The sequence below is a fragment of the Bos grunniens genome, chromosome 7 (genome assembly GCF_055505025.1).
Source record: "Bos grunniens cultivar Pamir isolate PY7600 chromosome 7, Bosgru_T2T1.0, whole genome shotgun sequence".
NCBI lineage: Eukaryota > Metazoa > Chordata > Mammalia > Artiodactyla > Bovidae > Bos > Bos grunniens.
This window is the reverse complement of record NC_141171.1, coordinates 69,730,019-69,749,907: the sequence shown is the minus strand read 5'-3', so window position 1 is coordinate 69,749,907 and position 19,889 is coordinate 69,730,019. Positions and strand designations below refer to the sequence as shown.

The window sequence follows — 19,889 nt, the reverse complement described above, 5'->3', positions numbered from 1 at the left end:
TCTTCCCTCCTTTCTACTCCTCTCTCCCCCCAGTTTTGTTCTCTCTGCACACAACAACATCCTTTCTCATTCTCTTTCCTATGTGATTCCTACTCCTTTTTCAGGCTTTGGCTTAAATATCTTTTCCTCTGGGGATTCTGACCCCTTACACCATGCTTTCCCTCTCACACTCAGCTGTCTGTCCTGTCAGGCTGAAATTACCAGAGGAGCAGGGATCCCCAGCACTTAGCACAGTGCCTGGCACACAGCAGAGGCTTAATAACTATTTATTGCATGATTAAACAAACATTGCCAGGTGCAAATCCATTCTTAGAGGGCTTCTGGATATTATCAGACTCTGCAAAGTCCATGCCGTGAGATTCTTTGTCAGTTTCCAGTTACTGAACTAGCCTAAGTCAAGAATAACGGGATTTGTCATTAAGGCACTGGAATAGCTCAGAAAGCTACCAGAACTGCTGACATGTGGGACTGGAGCATTCTTTGTCATGGGGGACTGTCACGAGCATTATAGGATGTGTAGCATCATTCCTGGCCTCAACCCGCTGGATGCCAGTAGAACTCACTGCCCCATTGTGACAATCAGAAATGTCTTTCAGTGAGGATTCCAAAATAACAGGAAAAGTGTTCAGCTGCTACCAGCCAAAAACAATGACAGAAGTCCACTGCATCTTTTCAGTTAGACTACTGGTTCTCTGGGAATGATTTTGCCTGCCCACAAATAGAAACATTTACAATGTCTAGAGACATTTCTGGTTGTTACAAGTAGGGGCAGGGGACACACAGCACAGTGCACTGCAACTAGGAATGCTCTAGGCCACACATGGTGCCATGGTTAAGAAACCCCGAACCGCGTGGGTGAGGCAGGCTTAATGTCACAACTAGACGTTTCAACTTTTCACTTTGTGCCTGAGCTATGCATGTTAATCTTGGATTTCAAAAATACACTGGGCCCCTTGCTTCTTTAAATCAGCAGAAACTCCTTCATCCTGTGGAGAGTGCCTGAAGGCTTCCAAGATCCCCAGTGACGGACCTCTGGTAGACAACATGGTGTGCTGTGGTTAGAGTATTATTGTCTATATTTCCTATATTTTAAATCCCAAGTCTACCACTTTCTAGTCATGTTCTTGGACAAGTCACTTAAACTTTCTGAATCTCAAGTTCCTCACCTATAATGTGGGGACAATAACATAGCTGCAAATGACAATCCAAGGAAAGTACATGACACATTACTTGGCACAGGGTGGGTATTAGCTGCTAGTTTATGTCACAATAAGCAGTTGAGACTTGAGAACATAGTGTTTCTCACTGATTAAGTTCTTTTTTGTGACAATTCAATGGCTATAATTATTTGATTAATCCATGGTTCTAACAAACGCTTTTATATAGATGAGCATTGTCCCTGGGTGCAAAACTGAAAAGGATAAGAGTACAGGGCATGTTCTGGACAAGGTGAGATTCTTGGCCTAGGAGGAGCTTAAAGTGCATGGTTGGAGGGGAATTAAGGTCAGTGGAATTCAGCCATACATAGAGGACAGATTACAAAAGGCCCAGCCAAGGAGTAGGAAAATCAGTTCCCCGGGCATCAGAGGCAAACAGGGACTGTAAGCAGCGAGCGACATATCAGGTCTGTCTTTTCGGAAGTTGCTATGGCAGCACATTAGTGATTGTTCCTTTCCCTCACTGTAAACTCAATTATGCTCTCCCAACCCTGGTTCTTTAAGTTCCAGTGGAATAATTCTGGAGTGACAGGGGTAGGGTGGGGAAACGGCAATCTCATTCACCACTTGTAGTACTATAAATGCATGCCACCTTTCTAAAGTAGTTTGGCAATATGCCTTAAGTGCTTTAAAATATGCATGCCCTTTTGCCCTGGAAATTCCACTTCTAGGACTCTATCCTGAGGAAGTCATGAAAAATGTGCACAAATATTTACCTACAGGAAAGCTCACTTTTTGGCACTGTTTGTAGGAGTGAAAAGTTGAAAACCTCAAATGTTAAAAAATAATTAGCTGGTTACGTAAATTAAGGTATGATGACTTAATATGCAACCATTAAAGGCATATTATTGGCATGTGAAAAACAGGTTACAAAAGAGGGCATACTGTAAAATATTTTTAAAACACACACATACTTGTGCACACATCCTCATCTGTTTATGTTATATATGCCCTTCTGTCCCAGCAAATCCTTTCTGACAATTTATCCTAAGGAATTAATGAAGGCAGAAATGGTGATGTATGTAAAAGTGTATGCATATATAAACTGACACAAATGCACACAAAATAGTCTGGAAGGGTATATACTAAGGGATTATGGGTGCTCACTATTGGGGAGGGACTTTGGGGGACTATTTTATTTTCTTATTTTTGCTTTTGCAGATTTTCAGGTCTTTCTAAAAGGAGCCTATCTCACGTTTATAATGTTAATTTTTTACATGTAAAAATAATAATAAAGGGAAATAAACCTCATCCCCAACAGTTACAGCCAAAACAGAATTTCATAGAATTTCTGATCATACTGCAATTTTTAAATCATTAGAGGGATCCAGGCTAACCCATACTTTGAAAACTGTTGCTGATTCTCCTTAGATTTCATTATAACTAATACTGGGTGTATACTGAATTTATTAAATTGTCATTATCTGTTCAGCTATATCCTAAGTGAGATGAGACTCCTTTCATCAAATTACTCACAGTCAATCCAGGATAAACCAGTCAATCCTAAAGGAAATCAATCCTGAATAATTATTGGAAGGACTGAGGCTGAAGCTGAAGCTCCAGTACTTTGGCCACCTGATGCAAAGAACTGACTCATTAGAAAAGACCCTGATGCTGGGAAAGATTGAAGGCAGGAGGAGAAGGGGACGACAGAGGATGAGATGGTTGGATGGCATTACCGACTCGATGGACATGAGTTTGAGCAAACTCCAAGAGTTGGTGATGGACAGGGAAGCCTGGGGTGCTGCAGTCCATGGGGTTGGAGTCGGACATGACTGAGCAACTGAACTGACTGAATCCAGGATAAATGATATATGTGAAAGAGAAATTAGGACAAATTCAAGGCCACACATGATGAAGTACTAAATAACAAGGCAGAGATGCTGGATTGTACTGAGGTTTAAAGAAGATAATTACAAATTGGAGGTGTCAGGAAAATCTTCCACACAAAAAAAGATGGGATGGTTAAAAAAAAAAAAAAGGAGAGAGAGAGAGAGAGAGAAAGGAGCAGCAACATCAAAGGCATAAAGGCAGGAATGATGATGTGAGTTTCAGAAGCAGTAAGAGACCAGCTTGGCTTAAGCACTGACTTCGTACTGAGGGCTGAAGACAGAATAATTTAAGGAGAAGCCTAAATGCTGGGGTCAGAAATTTGGGCAATAATGTCTGTGTAATTAAAGCTCTGGGTCTAAATATAACAAAGAGATGAGTTATTTTAAAATATCAACTATTAACAAGATATTGATGTCACAAGCATTAATTATCTAGAAACCACCTAAGAGAAGCAAGTAATGCAAGGAGGATCATAATCGCCTCTTTTAAACAAACCCTCAAAAATAAATCTGAAAATAAGTTTTGGGAAAAGGTGATCCTTTCAGCAGAAGGCTGAACCCCAAGGAAGTGGCAAGAGAGGAAGGGGCTGAAGGAAAGAGAAATCATGCTGACAAATGGTAGGTGAGAAATTGGGATGAAATACTAAGTAGAAAAAATTTGATTCAGTCCCCAAAGTGGAAGTTCTGTAATGAGTGAAATTCATTATCTTAAACTTTTGGCTATGAGGTGTAATTGTTAACCTCTGCTGCTTTGGCTCAGGGCTCCCTTCAGTAAAATATATCGCTTGCCATCAAAGCTGATGTGGATTAGAAGCTGAGAGTGTGCCCTCCCTTTTAGGTTATATTAATATACCAAAATCGATAACATGCCATAGCTTTCAGAAGTAGCAATAAAATACCCTAAAATATTCCCAGAATATGTCTATAAATTATTTGTTCAATGTACTTATGTTAAAAAGGTTGTCAGTTACAATGTTCTGGAAGACTCTAAAATTACAAGCCATCGTATTTGTATTTGATAAAGCTCTTGCTGTTTGGGGTCACAGGGGGTTATGCTGTGGGGAAAAAAATCATTATTTTCTCTAATAAATAAATTACTTGCCTATATTTCATGTATCACTCAGGCCAGCCAGTATTGAAGGTTTAAATAATAAATAACAAATAGCTCCATTCATTTATTAATAATGATGCATCATCACGTGTGTGTGTGTGTGTTCAGGATATGAGTTTTTTTTAGACTCCTGGGGTGACAGATTGAACAGTAGTCATCTGAAAAGACAAAAGAAAATCATGCCTCTGAGATAATTAACATTTTTCCAAGTTAAGAAAATCGTCTAGTGCTGATGTATCTTTTCACTTGGCCACCTGATACAGGGAACTGTCTTGAGATGAAGTTCTTGAAAGGCATAGAACCACTCAATGCCTTTATATGATTTAATTAAGGGGGTCTTCCTTACTATTAACTCTTGTCAGTGAAGCACCAAGACAGGGAGTTCTAGGGAAGAAACAGAGGGGAAAGAAGACAATCAGATTCACTCCAAAATTCTCTTATTTAGTAGAAGGAGGAAGGAGGCTAGTCATGTCTACTCTGGGCAGTTTACATCATCATTAGTCTCAGTAATTAACTGACCCCACAGATGTTTAGTATCAGTCTCTGCCATACTGTCACAAAGTGGCTGTCACCATTGCCTGCTTCCATTTGAAGCAGACTCAGGCAGGTCAACCCAGGATACCCATTCCCACAAAAAGCTAGCTAAAAGATATTTTATGCTACAGTCCAGCCCCCAAGGAATACCTGGACCAAGGAAATGGCTGGAAACAGCTGGACCTTGCAATGAGTTCCTATTGGCACTAGGCCAGAGCAAAAGCAATCAGCCTTGCAGTGACTCCCAAAACAGATGGATCCCCTCTGTTTGTTCTCCCCTTCTCCATACACCTAGGGCAAACACAGGGCTTGGCAGGAGCTCTAGGGACACACACATATATTTAAAAGGACATAAGTCTCAGAACTACTCTTATAATAAATTGCATACTTTTCCCCCTACATTATTTAGTTCTAGGGCAAAAGAGCTTTCACCTCTGAAAATTCATACAAGAAATCTGACCTGCTCCAGTGACCTAGCTAATTGGGCCCGAGAATGTTGGGTGGAAGAGCTAAGTTCTGCCTACTGTTTGGGGTCTGTTGCTGATCCCTTTTGCCCTAGGTAAATCTCTTCTCATTCTTTGGTCTCTTCTTTATGTGGCCCTCACAACCAAACAGCCACACAGAGCAGGGCACAGCAGGCTGCCACACTATCCTCCTTGTTTAAAGAACAGGGTCAGCTCCTTGCTGTGAACAGATTTTCTTCTGTTGAAACAGGTTCATGTTTATCTTTCAAGTTCCAGCAACAAACTCAGGATTGCCAACATGTGCTGTACAGCTGCTGCAGTGCCTGATTTATGAACAAATCTGCATATAATTGTGTTGGTTCTTTTTTTTCATGGTCAATTTTTTTCTTTAAATAAAATGGCTTAGTCCAGGCCACATAAAGCCCCAATTCTAAGGTCATATAATTTTATGGACAAGGGGTGCGGGTAAAGTAGGGGGGTTCTTTTGTATGGCACCTGAACTCATTAAAATCCTAAATTCCATAATTTTACACTACCATGTGCCACAACAGAACAGCCTAATTGCTTACCGTCCTTATGAGAACCACAAATGGAGCAGGAAAACCAGGGAGCAGGTGGGAAGGCTACACAGGGGCTTGGGTGCAAGCCCCGTCAAGAGGTGGTGATCAGACCAGAACTGGATCACTTTGTATCATAAGAGACTTTATGTTCTACAAAAGTCTAGATGTTGCTAAGACTCAGTGGTGGTGCCAAATATACATCAAACTGAAGTTTGCCCAAATTAGACATCTCCTTAATGTGACCATATAGTAGCGATTTTTTAGTATAGGGCACTAGGGATGAGACAAGGAGAGATGGCTAACAATCTTATTTCTACCTACATATTAACAGGTACCTGCATACAAGTAAAGGTTGACTCTTACAGTTCACCTATACAAAAAGTGATTTGTGCATCAAGAGATCAAAATTGTTCCCTGGTCCCTCATGACAGCATCATTGATTTGAAGAGTCATGGATATGAAAACTCTTTAGCACCAACTCTACAGACATTTAAAAATTTTTAATGAATTAACTAGAATGACTGAATTTTTCAGCATTTTGATTACTTTGTTTTTGAAACAAAAGAAACTAACCTCTTTAAAGAGGGTATTATAATTTGGTGATTATAGGAAAGGGCTCAGAAATGTGCCATTAGGAAGAAGTTTTTGGTATATTTTTTTTCCTTACCTGCCAATTAATAACAAATACTAAGCCATCCAAGCCCCAATTGCTGGATCCCATCCTCAAGACTAGACAACTAACCCCTCAATTCCTTCACTTAAAATTAAGAAAAAATTCAATATATCTCCAAAACTCAGTATTTCATTGAAGCCTCAAGAAACCTCCCCTCTGAAAATTAAGGGTGCTGGGGTTAGACTATCAGCTTATATAATCATGAGACACGAGAAGATCACGTTGATGAGATCCAGCTGCTGCTGCTGCTGCCACTGCTAAGTCGCCTCAGTCGTGTCTGACTCTGTGCAACCCCATAGACAGCAGCCCACCAGGCTCCCCCATCCCTGGGATTCTCCAGGCAAGAACACTGGAGTGGGTTGCCATTTCCTTCTCCAATGCATGAAAGTGAGAAGTAAAAGTGAAGTTGCTCAGTCGTGTCTGACTCTTAGCGACTCCATGGACTGCAGCCTACCAGGCTCCTCTGTCCATGGGATTTTGTAGGCAAGAGTACTGGAGTGGGGTGCCATTGCCTTCTCCAGATGAGATCCAGAAATCTGCTAAATTGACAAAGGTTGGAAGATATCAAAAGACCAGAGAAGATGGTAAGTCTGTAGGTTAGCAATGGAAGCCACAGGTAAGAGTTTTTTAGAGCCAGGCACAAAGTCTAGTATGAAGTAAGCACTGAGGTTAAATGGATGGATGGATGGAGAGATAGATGGAAAGACAAGAAGAAGACGGTTGATGAGATCTGATCTCAAGGAGGCGAGTCCTAGAGATGGAAGTGGAACAGTGGTAGCCTGGGCACCCTGATGACGATCACAAGCACTGCTAACAAATGTTATCTCCTAACTAAGGCAGAGACATTACTTTGCCAACAAAGGTTCATCTAGTCAAGGCTATGGTTTTTCCTGTGGTCATGTATGGATGTGAGAGTTGGACTGTGAAGAAGGCTGAGCGCCAAAGAATTGATGCTTTTGAACTGTGGTGTTGGAGAAGACTCTTGAGAGTCCCTTGGACTGCAAGGAGATCTAACCAGTCCATTCTGAAGGAGATCAGCCCTAGGTGTTCTTTGGAAGGAATGATACTAAAGCTGAAACTCCAGTACTTTGGCCCCCTCATGCGAAGAGTTGACTCATTGGAATAGACTCTGATGCTGGGAGGGATTGGGGGGCAAGAGGATTAGGGGACGACAGAGGATGAGATGGCTGGATGGCATCACTGACTCGATGGACGTGAGTCTCAGTTAACTCCGGGAGTTGGTGATGGACAGGGAGGCCTGGCGTGGTGAGATTCATGGGGTCGCAAAGAGTCGGACATGACTGAGTCACTGATCTGATCTGAACTAAGGCACAGAGATACTTTACTGCTGCTGCTGCTAAGTCACTTCAGTCATATCCGACTCTGTGCGACCCCATAGACGGCAGCCCACCAGGCTTCCCAGTCCCTGGGATTCTCCAGGCAAGAACACTGGAGTGGGTTGCCATTTCCTTCTCCAGTGCATGAAAGTGAAAAGTGAAAGTGAAGTCGCTCAGTCGTGTCCAACTCCCAGCGACCCCATGGACTGCAGCCTACCAGGCTCCTCTGTCCATGGGATTTTCTAGGCAAAAGTACTGCAGTGGGGTGCCATTGCCTTCTCCGGCTACTTTACTAGACCTGGTAAGACCTAGAAGCATGGACAAGCTCTTATTCCCCAAGTGAATTTACAGAGAGTACTCCTAGGCCTGGCCAAATCTTTGACCACTCATCAATATTTCCAAGAAGCACTGCCAACTTCTTTAGAAATGTGTTGAAAGATGTCCTGCTTTCTGAACTGGAGGGACAGGATGTTTCAGCTTAATCCTCTCTGGAGACCTGAGATCTCACACCAAGAACATGGTGTCTTGATTAGGAACACACTGAGACAAAATGAGGCCAGATGGATGACTAGTGTGCCGGGTACAGTCTATGGGAGGGCAGAGGTCTCTTATTTAGGCCCAGTAATTAGAAATTGGGTCTAATACAGGAGAAAGAACACTGGGTGGGGATTCTTGCTTCTAGCTTTGCTAACTCCAATATCAGACCCAAAATACCAAGTAGGACAATTCTTTATGTCACTTCCTTTCCCCACTTTCTCTTCTCTTCACTGTGTTCAGAATCTGTTTCCAGGCACATTTCCTCACTAAACATCCCAGACATTCCTCACCTTTGACCAGTTCATGACCATGTAAGTACTTAAGAGCATTAAGCATTTTGCATTTATTGCTTCATCCAACATTAATGGCAACCTAGTAAGGCCAACACCATAATTATTCCCATTTAGCAGATAAAGCAAATGAGGCTCAGCAAAATTACATCATTTGATTAGAGATAACCTTCTTGATGCTTGAGGTTTCACATTTGGTCCACCACCTTCCTTGCTTGTCTCTTGTTTTACGGATCACACTGTAACAAAGCAATGCTCAAAGTTCTCCAAGCAAGGCTTCAACAGTACATGAACCAAGAACTTCCAGATGTTTAAACTGGATTTAGAAAAGGCAGAGGAACCAGGGATCAAATTGCCAACATCTGTTGGATCATAGAAAAAGTGAGAGAATTCCATAAAAACATGGCAAATAGATGGGGAAACAATGGAAACAGTGACAGACTACTTTCTTGGGCTCTAAAATCACTGCAAGAAGGTAGTTTGTTACTGTTGCCATTGTTTCCCCATGTATTTGCCATGAAGTGATGGGACGGAATGCCATGATCTTCGTTTTTTGAATGTTGAGATTTAAGCCAGCTTTTTCACTCTCCTTTTTCACTTTCATCGAGAGGCTCTTTAGTTCCTCTTTGCTTTCTGCCATTAAGGGTGTTGTCATCTGCATATCTGAGGTTACTGATATTTTTCCCAGCAATCTTGATTCCAGCCTGTGCATCATCCAGTCTGGCATTTCGCATGATGTACTCTGCATATAATTTAATTTAGTAGGGTGACTATAAAGAAAGCTGAGCACTGAAGAACTGATTCTTTTGAACTGTGGTGTTGGAGAAGACTCTTGAGAGTCCCTTGGACAGCAAGGAGATCCAACCAGTCCATCCTACAGGAAATCAGTCCTGAATATTGATTCGAAGAACTGATGCTGAAGATGAAACTTCAATCCTTTGCCATCTGATGTGAAGAACTGACTCATTTGAAAAGACCCTGATGCTGGGAAAGATTGAAGTGAGAGGAGAAGGGGACAACAGAGGATGAGATGGTTGGATGGCATCACCAACTCAATGGACATGAGTTTGAGTAAGCTCTGGGAGTTGGTGATGGACAGGGAAGCCTGGCTGCTGTAGCCCATGGGGTAGCAGAGTCAGACACGCATGAGCAACTAACTGAACTGAACTGAACTGAAAATCACTGCAGATAGTGCCTGCAGCCATGAAATCAAAAGACACTTGCTCCTTGGGATAAAAGCTCTGACCAACCTAGACAGCACATTCAAAAGCAGAGACATTACTTTGCCAACAAAATCTGTCTAGTCAAAGCTATGGTTTTTCCAATAGTCATGTATGGATGTAAGAGTTGGACTATAAAGAAGGCTGAGCACCAAAGAATTGATGCTTTTAAACTGTGGTGTTGGAGAAGACTCTTGAGAATCCCTTGGACTGCATGGAGATCAAACCAATCAATCCTAAAGGAAATCAATCCTGAATATTCATTGGAAGGACTGATGCTGAAGCTGAAGCCCCAGTACTTTGGCTACCTGATGTGACTCATTAGAAAAGACCCTGTTGTTGGGAAAGATTGAGGGCAGGAGGAGAAGGGGATGACAGAGGACAAGATGGTTATATGGCATCATTGGCTCAATGGATATGAGTTTGAGCAAGCTCCAAGAGATGGTGGAAGACAGGGAAGCTTGGCATGTTGCAGTCCATGGGGACGCAAAGAGTCAGACACAACTGAGCGACTGAACAACTAGTACCAAAAAGGCCTGGATTTCTCTCTAGCCTGCCAGGTGTCTACTTACCCAAATAATGACTCATGAACTGACACACTCTGCAGACTGGTAATGAATATCACCTACAAACCACACAAATATGAAGTATTATTTTACTCTGTGTGTGCATGTATGTGTGTGTGTGTGTGTGTGTGTGTGTGTGTGTGATGTATTAATCTCTGCTTCTGTCTGATTTCTGACTTGTTACTTATAGTCACCTGAATTTCAGACTTCCTAAATAGAGGTGGGCATTACACACACATGCACAGTAAAGTAAGACTTCACATTTGTATAGTTTGTTATGGTTTATAAAATACTGTAGATATGCCTGGTGCCCCCACTCCCAGCTCCTTTCAAATTTGGAAATGACTTGAGGCCATTTCTGTGCTAGAGCCAGAGGTGAGGTACTATCTTGCTGACAGAAATTCTTTATGAAGCATCCTCTCTCCCAGCATCCTCTAAGTCCCTCATTTATCCCTATGTCCCTCCCATTGAGTCCCGCTGCCTTTCAAATTGGCCTCATATGCACTCTTTTGAAACTTGAAATTGCCTTTCCTATCATATTCCTGTATCAGCAACAAAAAATTTCTATTATGTCCATGGGAAACAGTCACATAGTCATAGCTATACTACTTGAACATTTACCATATTTATTGCACTGAGTTAAGCATCTTGCATGTAGTATCTCATTTAATCCTCACAATATTTCTGTGAGATTTCTGTAATTTTTGTTTCCATTTAATGGGTGGATGAACCAAGGTCAAGAATGTGCCTAAAATCATACATTAAGGGGCAAAGTAAAGGTTTAAATCAGATCTTATATATGTTTCCAAAACATCATGTTCTTAGTTAGTATGCTAGAGGAGGCAATGGCAACCCACTCCAGTACTCTTGCCTGGCAAATCCCATGGATGGAGGAACCTGGTAGGCTGCAGTCCATGGGGTCGCTAAGAGTCGGACACAACTAGAGCGGCTTAGCAGCAGCAGCAGTATGCTATTCTCCACAATATGAGAGAATTTTTATGCTCTGAAATAAAAGAAGGCTTTCCAATTCTTCTGGATTCACCAGGAGTTTCCTGTAATCTCCAACAGTGTCCTGTCCTGACTCCCAGGTCAAGCATATTTTCAGTGGGGAACCACATATAGAACAACCTATGCACAGTCTCTGTGTCAGCTGGTGACTTGGTTGAAGGTCCTATGAAATATCAGTTTCCTGATCTCCAATGCAGGAAGCACAGCTACTATCAAAGATCATAGAACAAGAAGGCACCTTAGTACACCTGAAAAAGGCAACTGAATGCAACTTGGTCTTCCACATAAAAGAGAAACCCATTGTCATTTATTTTCGCTCAACAGGGCTGACCTTCCTTCCAGATATTTAGAAACCAGTGTCTTCCATTTTAGACCCTAATGCCCATTTCAGAACTCCTTCTGCCCATCAGTACATTCCTTAAGTGTTGGAAGATAACAAAGTCACTCATGTTAAAGGAATGACATACAGTATTTGCATTTAAGAGTGTTTACTTCAATTCAATTGACACAAGCAAGTGTTCTGCTGAAGTCTGATCTCCTAGGTTAAAAATACTTGCTTCATCAATTTTTTTTGACCTCTCTAAGCATCTATTTGTTAAGTTGTCATGAATATCAAATAAAATAATGAAAGTAAATTACTTAGCCCAGACTGACCATTACAGGTAGTTAGGAAGTACACAGAGATGCTAAATCAAAACAAAAAGAGTAAGCATACATAAATCAAGCCAAAGTGCAGGGGAGAGTGATCACGGATGGCAAAGCTGTAGTTCTCTAACTTAGCTATAACAGCCAAAGGAAAAACTACATATGTGAAATTAAAGAGCATGGAAGAATAAAAGGACATGAAGCTCATCTTTTCCTAGCCCTTCTAAATGATACTGGGACTTGAGACAGAGCCTCTGCAGAGAGGCCAGATCTCTAGGTTGGCATGTTTATCTCCCCGTCCCTGCAAGTCAATGGGAAGCATAAGACCTGCAGGCAAGTTGGGGAGTTTCAGCTAAGGTCAAGAGCTTGGTCCTCTTAATGGAAATTTCTTCCTCTTTGGTGGAAGGAGTTAAAGAAAGAAATGAATAAGTAAACAGAAGTAAGGATGATGTGGTGTAAGTTTGTGAAGAGTAGGTGAAATATCTGAGTGTGCTTTCAATAGAAAACAAATCTTTGAGCCTACATACTAGATACCACTTCCTTGAATGTGACTTAAGACAACCACATCGTAGAGAACAAACAAGGAGAATAAACAAACCCAGAGCTGTGGAACACATTCTTTTACAGAGGCCAAGAGTATCTCCCATGGCCAGTTCTTCAGTGGCAGAAATCTTAGCATTTTCACTGTTTAAGGGCCCATGAAACCTCTGAATGAGGGACAACTCATTTCCTGGCTCTCTCTATTACAATTCCTTCTAATTTGAAAATTATAATGAATGCGAACAATAATCAGTTTGTAAATACTGTTTTTAAGTTCACTGAAGCTTTGCCGGGATATTCCTTCTAGGTAACAAGTATGTGGCTCATTACTCTCTCATTAGCAAGATAGAAATAAAGATGAAAAAAAAAAGGAAGAAAGAAAAGAAAAAACACCCTCTCCAAGATATTGTTGGAGTCTAATTGCCTGCAAGGAATTCTTAATAATGTTTACTAATGCCTTTTCAGCCTTGCCAATTTTATAACGCTCATTCCAGATTCCAGGTGTGATGTCTGCGGTCCCTGCTGTGATCTTAGCTAGTGAGTTTAGACACCTAGAATAGCAGCTTTGGAGAGTTTTTAGCCCCATCTTATGTCCCCAGAAAGCAATCACACTCACTGGGGCTTTAGAAAGCAAATGTGAAGCTCCAGCATTTTTATTTAAAGTGAAATATCTAATTGTACTAAAAAGCAGAGACATCACTTTGCCAAAAAGTCTGTATGGTCAAAGCTATGGTTTTTGCAGTAGTCATGTACAATGTGACAGTTGGGCCATAAAGAAGGCTGAGAGCCAAAGAATTGATGCTTTCTAACTGTGGTGCTGGAGAAAACGCTCAAGAGTCCCACAGACTGCAAGATCAAACCAGACAATCCTAAAGGAAATCAACCCTGAATATTGGAAGTACTGATTTTGAAGCTGAAGCTCCAATACTTTGGCCACTTGATGGGAAGAGCTGACTCATTGGAAAAGACCCTGATGTTGAGAAAGATTAAGGGCAGGAGGAGAAGACGGCAACAGAGGATGAGATAGTTGGATGGCATCATCGACTCAATGAACATGAGTTTTAACAAACTCCAGGAGCTAATGAAGAACAGGGAAGCCTCGCCTGCTGCAGTCCACTGGGTCACAAAGAGTCAGACATGACTGAGTGACTGAACAACAAATCTAACTGGACAGGGACTGCCGTTTACCTAGACAAGACACAACACCATCTTGACCTGGCTCATTGAGAGCGAGGCTCTAAGAGTAGACCTTTTGCTAGACATTGCAAGTGGCTAAAAAGCATTTTTCCCCTTACCTCCTGGAAACGCTGGTAGGGCAAATTATTCCCTTCTCAGAAATATTGACTCTTTTTGTGTTTAATTCTATTTGGTGTTCTAAAAATCCAAAAACAAATGGAAAATATTTTAGAGTCTACATCAAATATTAGTTTCTTGAATCTCACCACTATTAAAGCAAAGAATGGCAAAAGGACTCACCAAGAAACTAGAGTAGTTTGGAGCGGGGTGCTGTTGGATAAAGCAAGGATGGTTTGTTTCCCTTCTAAACAATGTATATATCATTTAAGAATAATATTTAGGAAATAACTCATTGATTCTTGCAAGAACTTCCCGTGTGAAGAAACTGAGGCAGGGAATTTGTAAATTCACTGAAGGTGAGAGACCATCTATCAGAGGTTTCCCTCACTATTTTGTCCCAGTCCATTCCTACTCTTTCCAAGCCATCTTCCTGCCTTGTTCTCCTATACTTTAAGCATTGGAATAATCTTCTCAAGCCCATGAGGTCAAGGCTGAGAGGTGAGACTTTCATTTCTGGAGTTCAGTTTGAGGGACAATTTTGAAAAGGACTTACTCCATCTCCTTAATGCTGGTCATCTCTGTCTTTTAGTTTTATAGTGAGAAGAAGAAAAGGGGGAGGTGCATCCTAACTCCATCAAAATCCCCTGCATTCTAGTGTTTAAAGAAAAACTTTTGGTACTGACTTGTTTGCATGAGTCTGCTGTTGATTACACAGGGAAACCAAGCAGAAAACTGTGAACAAGTTCCCTCAACAGGATTCATAAAATAAGATTGAAAAGATATAAGAAGCCATAATTTCAAAACCACCAAGCTAAGATCAGGCACCATGCCCAGATCTGGGGTCTTTTCCTCACACAAGCCAAAGCCTCCAATAGACAAGCAACAACTCCTTTTAGCCTGGGACAGAAGAGGCTTGGACTAGAGTTCAAGGGGCATGCCTCCATGAAAAGGCATTTTTACATGCTCCTTTTCCGTTCCAAACTCGCAGTCCACACTTGGCAAACACCAATTCTCATCCTGGTCTAGCTACCATCAAAGGTTTTCTGCATTCTCCTCTCAGAGAGAATCTCTAGTTCTAAGCTGCTGCTAAGTCGCTTCAGTCGTGTCCGACTCTGTGCGACCCTATAGACGGCAGCCCACCAGGCTCCCCCATCCCTGGGATTCTCCAGGCAAGAACACTGGAGTGGGTTGCCATTTCCTTCTAGCTTTTATTAATTCATTATCTGTATGACCTTGACCAAGTCATTCAACTTCTTGATCAATTTCTTTTCCTGCCCCCTCCAAAAAATTATAAAATCAGCATCTGACTTGACTCTGGGGATAAACAAATGAGAACACAATAAAAAAATACTCACAACTACCATGTATCGAGCAATCACCATGCACCAGACACCATGCTAGACATTTTACGTACGGCATTTCAGTTAAATAATCCTCACAACGACCCTCAGAGGCAGGAAGTAAAGAGTGCTGTCACTTGCCAGCTGTTCAGGTCAAAAACCTGAAAGTCATTCCTGAATCTTTACCCTCACATTCTATACCAATCCATAAGCAAATCTTCTTGGCTTTACCTTAAAAAAGAGATTCAGACCATTTCTCACCAATTCTGTCTCCACTGCCCTGATCTCACCAACGTGCCTGAACCTCTGCAGTTGGCTGTAGTAACCACCGCCCTCAGTTTCATGTGTTCTCCACCAGCAGACTGAGCAACCATTTTAAGAAAATAAGTCAAGTCATATCTCCTCCCTGCTAGAAACTCTCCAACAACTGTCCACCACACACAGTAAAATGCATTTTGAACCACAGCTTGTAGGTCTGCCTCTTCTAACTTTTGCAGGGTCCAGGGCAAGAGTTCAAAGGAATGTTCACATACCATGTTCTAACTTTTTTAAATTTTAAATCAAGATAACAAACTGAAATTTTCTGCTTATCTACTTCATAAATATATGAATAATGAAACCTAAAAAAAGTATAAATCTATTTTTAAATGACTAAAAATATAAATCTATGGTTTTTAAATACCTGAAAATTGGCAAAATATCAGAAACTGTTCACTTTATTATTGTGCATTATGGGTGTTTTCTTGATGGACTTGTTATATAGAACAAATAGTAAATAAATATGTAAATAATTGAAAAACTATAATCTATAAATATTTTCTCATCTTAATTTCAGCAAAATTAATAATTGTATTATTATAATCAAGATTTTCATATGGTTTGCATTCTATTAACAAAAACGTGTGTTCTATTAACAGAAATGATCTTAAGTACTAAAACACAATTTTATTCAAAGTATATAATATTTTATTAAACTTTCATGAAAAATTATAGTTAATATAAACTTAAAATCAAAATGCTTAAAATTATTCTCATGTTTACAAAAATGCTATTTTTATTCTAAAATATTCCAAATCATCTACTAGCATTAAAAGGCAAAGGTTATTTATATTAATAAATGTCAATATTTTAAATCAAATTATTTAAATAAGGCTGAAATGTATTTACATTTGAAAATTTAATGAAATCTTATTAAATATTTTATAAAAGCAAAACTATTTGTAATTCTAGACTGAAGGTTCATCTAGTTGCCAATGTAAAGATTCAGTATCACATCACATTTCATACTTTGTACCACTAATATTTGTAAATATATATATATATATACAATGTAAGAATTATAGAAATTTTTTACATTGCAAAACATTCTTCAGCCATCATATGCAATTGTATTCATGAGTACTTTCAGAAGCACATTTTGGAATATGAAGCAAGAAAATAGATGCTTGACACTGCTAGGAAATAATTTTGCACTTCATTATGCAAAAAATTTTGATATCTGAGATATCTTGGAGGAAGAATTGATCAAATCAATTTGTCTTTTATTCAAATACTTCATTTACTCAAATCTTTTCCAAACTCCAAATCAGTGTCTATTTCCAAGGTCAGCAACAGTACAACCTTCAATCAAAGTTCTACAGCTTTTGGATGCAGTGACCTTTTGCTTTGAGGACATAGGGCAAGTGTTCCTCTCAAGCCTCAATTGTGTTAGTTACAAGGGTGGATGTTTAGTGTCTGAGTTGCTCTGTGTCAACACTGAGTACTGAATCACAAGGAATAGAGGCCTATGTGTTTGTTAACATGATTTGCTTACTTGTGACTGTGGTGTTCAGGACCCTCTAATGCTTTCACCTGGGAGTGAGGGTAATACTAAGTCCTATATGACCTGGTTCCTGGGTAACTTTCCACCCCATCTTCTGTCATTCTCTTCCTCGATCATGCAGATTCAATGAGATTTGCTTTCTTGTAGTTCCTTGACTACAACATCCACATTTAATGCTTCAGAGGATTTTCTGTCTCCAACTGGAATGTCCTTTCTCTGATACTGGTGCAACTCACTCCCTCAGGACCTCATGTCTCTGCGCAAATGCCACCTTATCAAAGAGGCCTTCTCAGACCATGTTATCTATAGCAGTACTTTTATCACTTACCCTTTCATGCATGTGGGCTCAGCCACTTCAGTCCTGTCCAACTCTTTGCAACCCCTCAGGTGTAGCCCACCAGGCTCCTCAGTCCATGGGGCTCTCCAGACAAGAATACTGGAAAGAGTTGCCATTTCCTTCTCCAGGGTATCTTCCCAAAACAGGGATCAAACCTGGGTTTCCTGAATTGCAGGTGGATTTTTTACCCATTGAGCCATCTGGAAAGAGACCCTACTATTTCCTAACCCAACTTTATTTTCCACTTCATAGTAATTATCTACCTGGCATTAAACATAATATTTATACCTCTATTACCTGCTTTTTCAGACTAGAACATCCCACTTGTGTTCACAAAATGAAGTACAGTACATTTTCAATCAGTTTTTGGTATATGGGAGGCACTCAGTAAGTACTGATTTCCTTTTTTTCCCTGTTGCCCAGTGTCCTTCTTTCTTTGGGGGTGAATGGATATTTTCAGATGAGATTTCTTAATCTTGAGGAAGAATTAGTTGTAGTTTCTCAGAGACTTGAAAGCAGCAGAGATGTACCAGGTGTATGTCTGACCTGTTATCCCCAAATGAGGGAGAGAAGACAGAGGTACCTAACAGCATCTCAAAGTCACAGGAGCAGAGTCAATTGCAATGGCTGTCTATACTCTCTAGGACCAGTTGCCTCTGCAAGTGACCCACACATCTGGGCATTAGCACTACTGGACTGAGTTAGTATCTCCCCATACCCTCTCCTCCATAGCCATACCCCTTTCTGTTGTAAGAAAGCTGGGGCCAGCTCTCTGCCACCTACATTCTCCTTTTCCTATTTCCTACCACTAATTAGTGCATCAAGTATAGGCCAAGTTGCCATGCTGTTTCATTTAACCTTAACATCCAACATATAAGCATGCATATAAGCATGCATATCCACAGAGGAGGAAGGCGACATTCAGAAGAAAAACTTTTTTTCAAGGCTAGCAACTAGCAGACTTATATTTCTTGTACAGTTTTGTTTCCCTCCGAAGCCCATGATCTTAACTACTATGTCTTCTGATTCCTCAACTTTGTCTAGACTCGTCAAGTCAACTAAGACTCACTAGACACCTTCTAATGGAATGCCATGGTAGGTGCCATGAGGGACACAAGAATACAAAGATGCAGTCCATAGCCTTAAGTTGCTTTACCCTACAAGGAGAGGCAAGATTCTCACATATTATACCAAACCAAGAGCAAAAACTACAACACGTGAGTTCTCAGCAACATGAATGCTCTAGGAAGATGGAAAAAAAAAAAAAAAGCTGTTTTCTTAAGAATTGAGAAGTAAAGAGGAGTGAATATCTGAACTTAATCCTAAAAGGGATATGGCAATACAGTAAAATATACCTGGTTGTGCACAGATACATGTATAGGTGATGTTCCTGTTCATTTGTATATTTACTGCACAGTATTTATTGATGTCTTATCATATGTCTGGCAATTTGCTGTGTGTTTGACAGCCTAAAATAAGCACTTTGTAGAGTAAAATCAAATGGCCATGGAAAAGGACAGATGTGAGCTCTGTGAAGAACAGGAGGCTGCCTTCCTGGCTCCAAAGATCCCATTAGGAGAAAATGTGTTCAGCATTCTTTCTTTATGGCCCAGAGTATAAGAACATTTTGTACTCAGGAACCACTAAGTGGACCCTGGAGAGCATCCATCCAGTCAGTTCAGTTCAGTTGCTCAGTTGTGTCCGACACTTTGCAACCCCAAGGACTGCAGGACGCCAGCCTTCCCTGTCCATCATCAAATCCCGGAGCTCACTCAAACTCATGTTTAGAGAGTCGGTTAGCCATCCAACCATCTTGTCCTCTGTCATCCCCTTCTCTTCCTGCCTTCAGTCTTACCCAGCATCAGGGTCTTTTCCAATGAGTCAGTTCTTTGCATCAGGTGGCCAAAGTATTGGAACTTCAGCTTCAGCATCAGTCCTTCCAATGAATATTCAGGATTGATTTACTTTAGAATTGACTGGTTGGATCTTCTTGCATTACAGGGGACTCTCAAGAGTCTTTTCCAACACCACAGTTAAAAAGCATCAATTCTTTGGTGCTCAACTTTCTTTATGGTCCAACTCTCACATCCATACATGACTACTGGAAAAACCATAGCTTTAACTAGACGGACATTTGTCAGCAAAGATCTCTGCTTTTGAATATGCTGTCTAGGTTGGTCATAGCTTTTCTTCCAAGGAGCAAGCATTTTTTACTTTCATGGCTGCAGTCACCATCTGCAGTGATTTTGGAGCCCAAGAAAATAAAGTCTGTCACTGCCTCCATTGTTTCCCCATCTATTTGCCATGAAGTAATGGGACCGAGTGCCATGATCTTCATTTTTTGAATGTTGAGTTTTAAACCAGCCTTTTCACTCTCCTCTTTCACTTTCATTGAGAGGCTCTTTAGTTCCTCTTCACTTTATGCCTTAAGAGTGTTGTCATCTGCATATCTAATATTATTTATATTTCTCCTGGCAATCTTGATTCCGCCTTATGCTTCATTCAGTCCAACATTTCGCATGATGTACTCTGCATATAAGTTAAATAAGCAGGGTGACAA

General features: G+C 40.7%; 1 long non-coding RNA gene across 1 annotated transcript in view; it reads right to left on the bottom strand.

The window, feature by feature from the left end:
- Positions 1-4,184: 4,184 nt before the first annotated feature.
- LOC147369785 (uncharacterized) overlaps positions 4,185-19,889 on the bottom strand; it is a 142,747-nt gene continuing 127,042 nt past the window's right edge. Inside the window, exon 4 of the long non-coding RNA XR_015167881.1 lies at positions 4,185-4,544. This is a non-coding gene — a long non-coding RNA (uncharacterized LOC147369785). The remainder of the gene's footprint in view (positions 4,545-19,889) is intronic.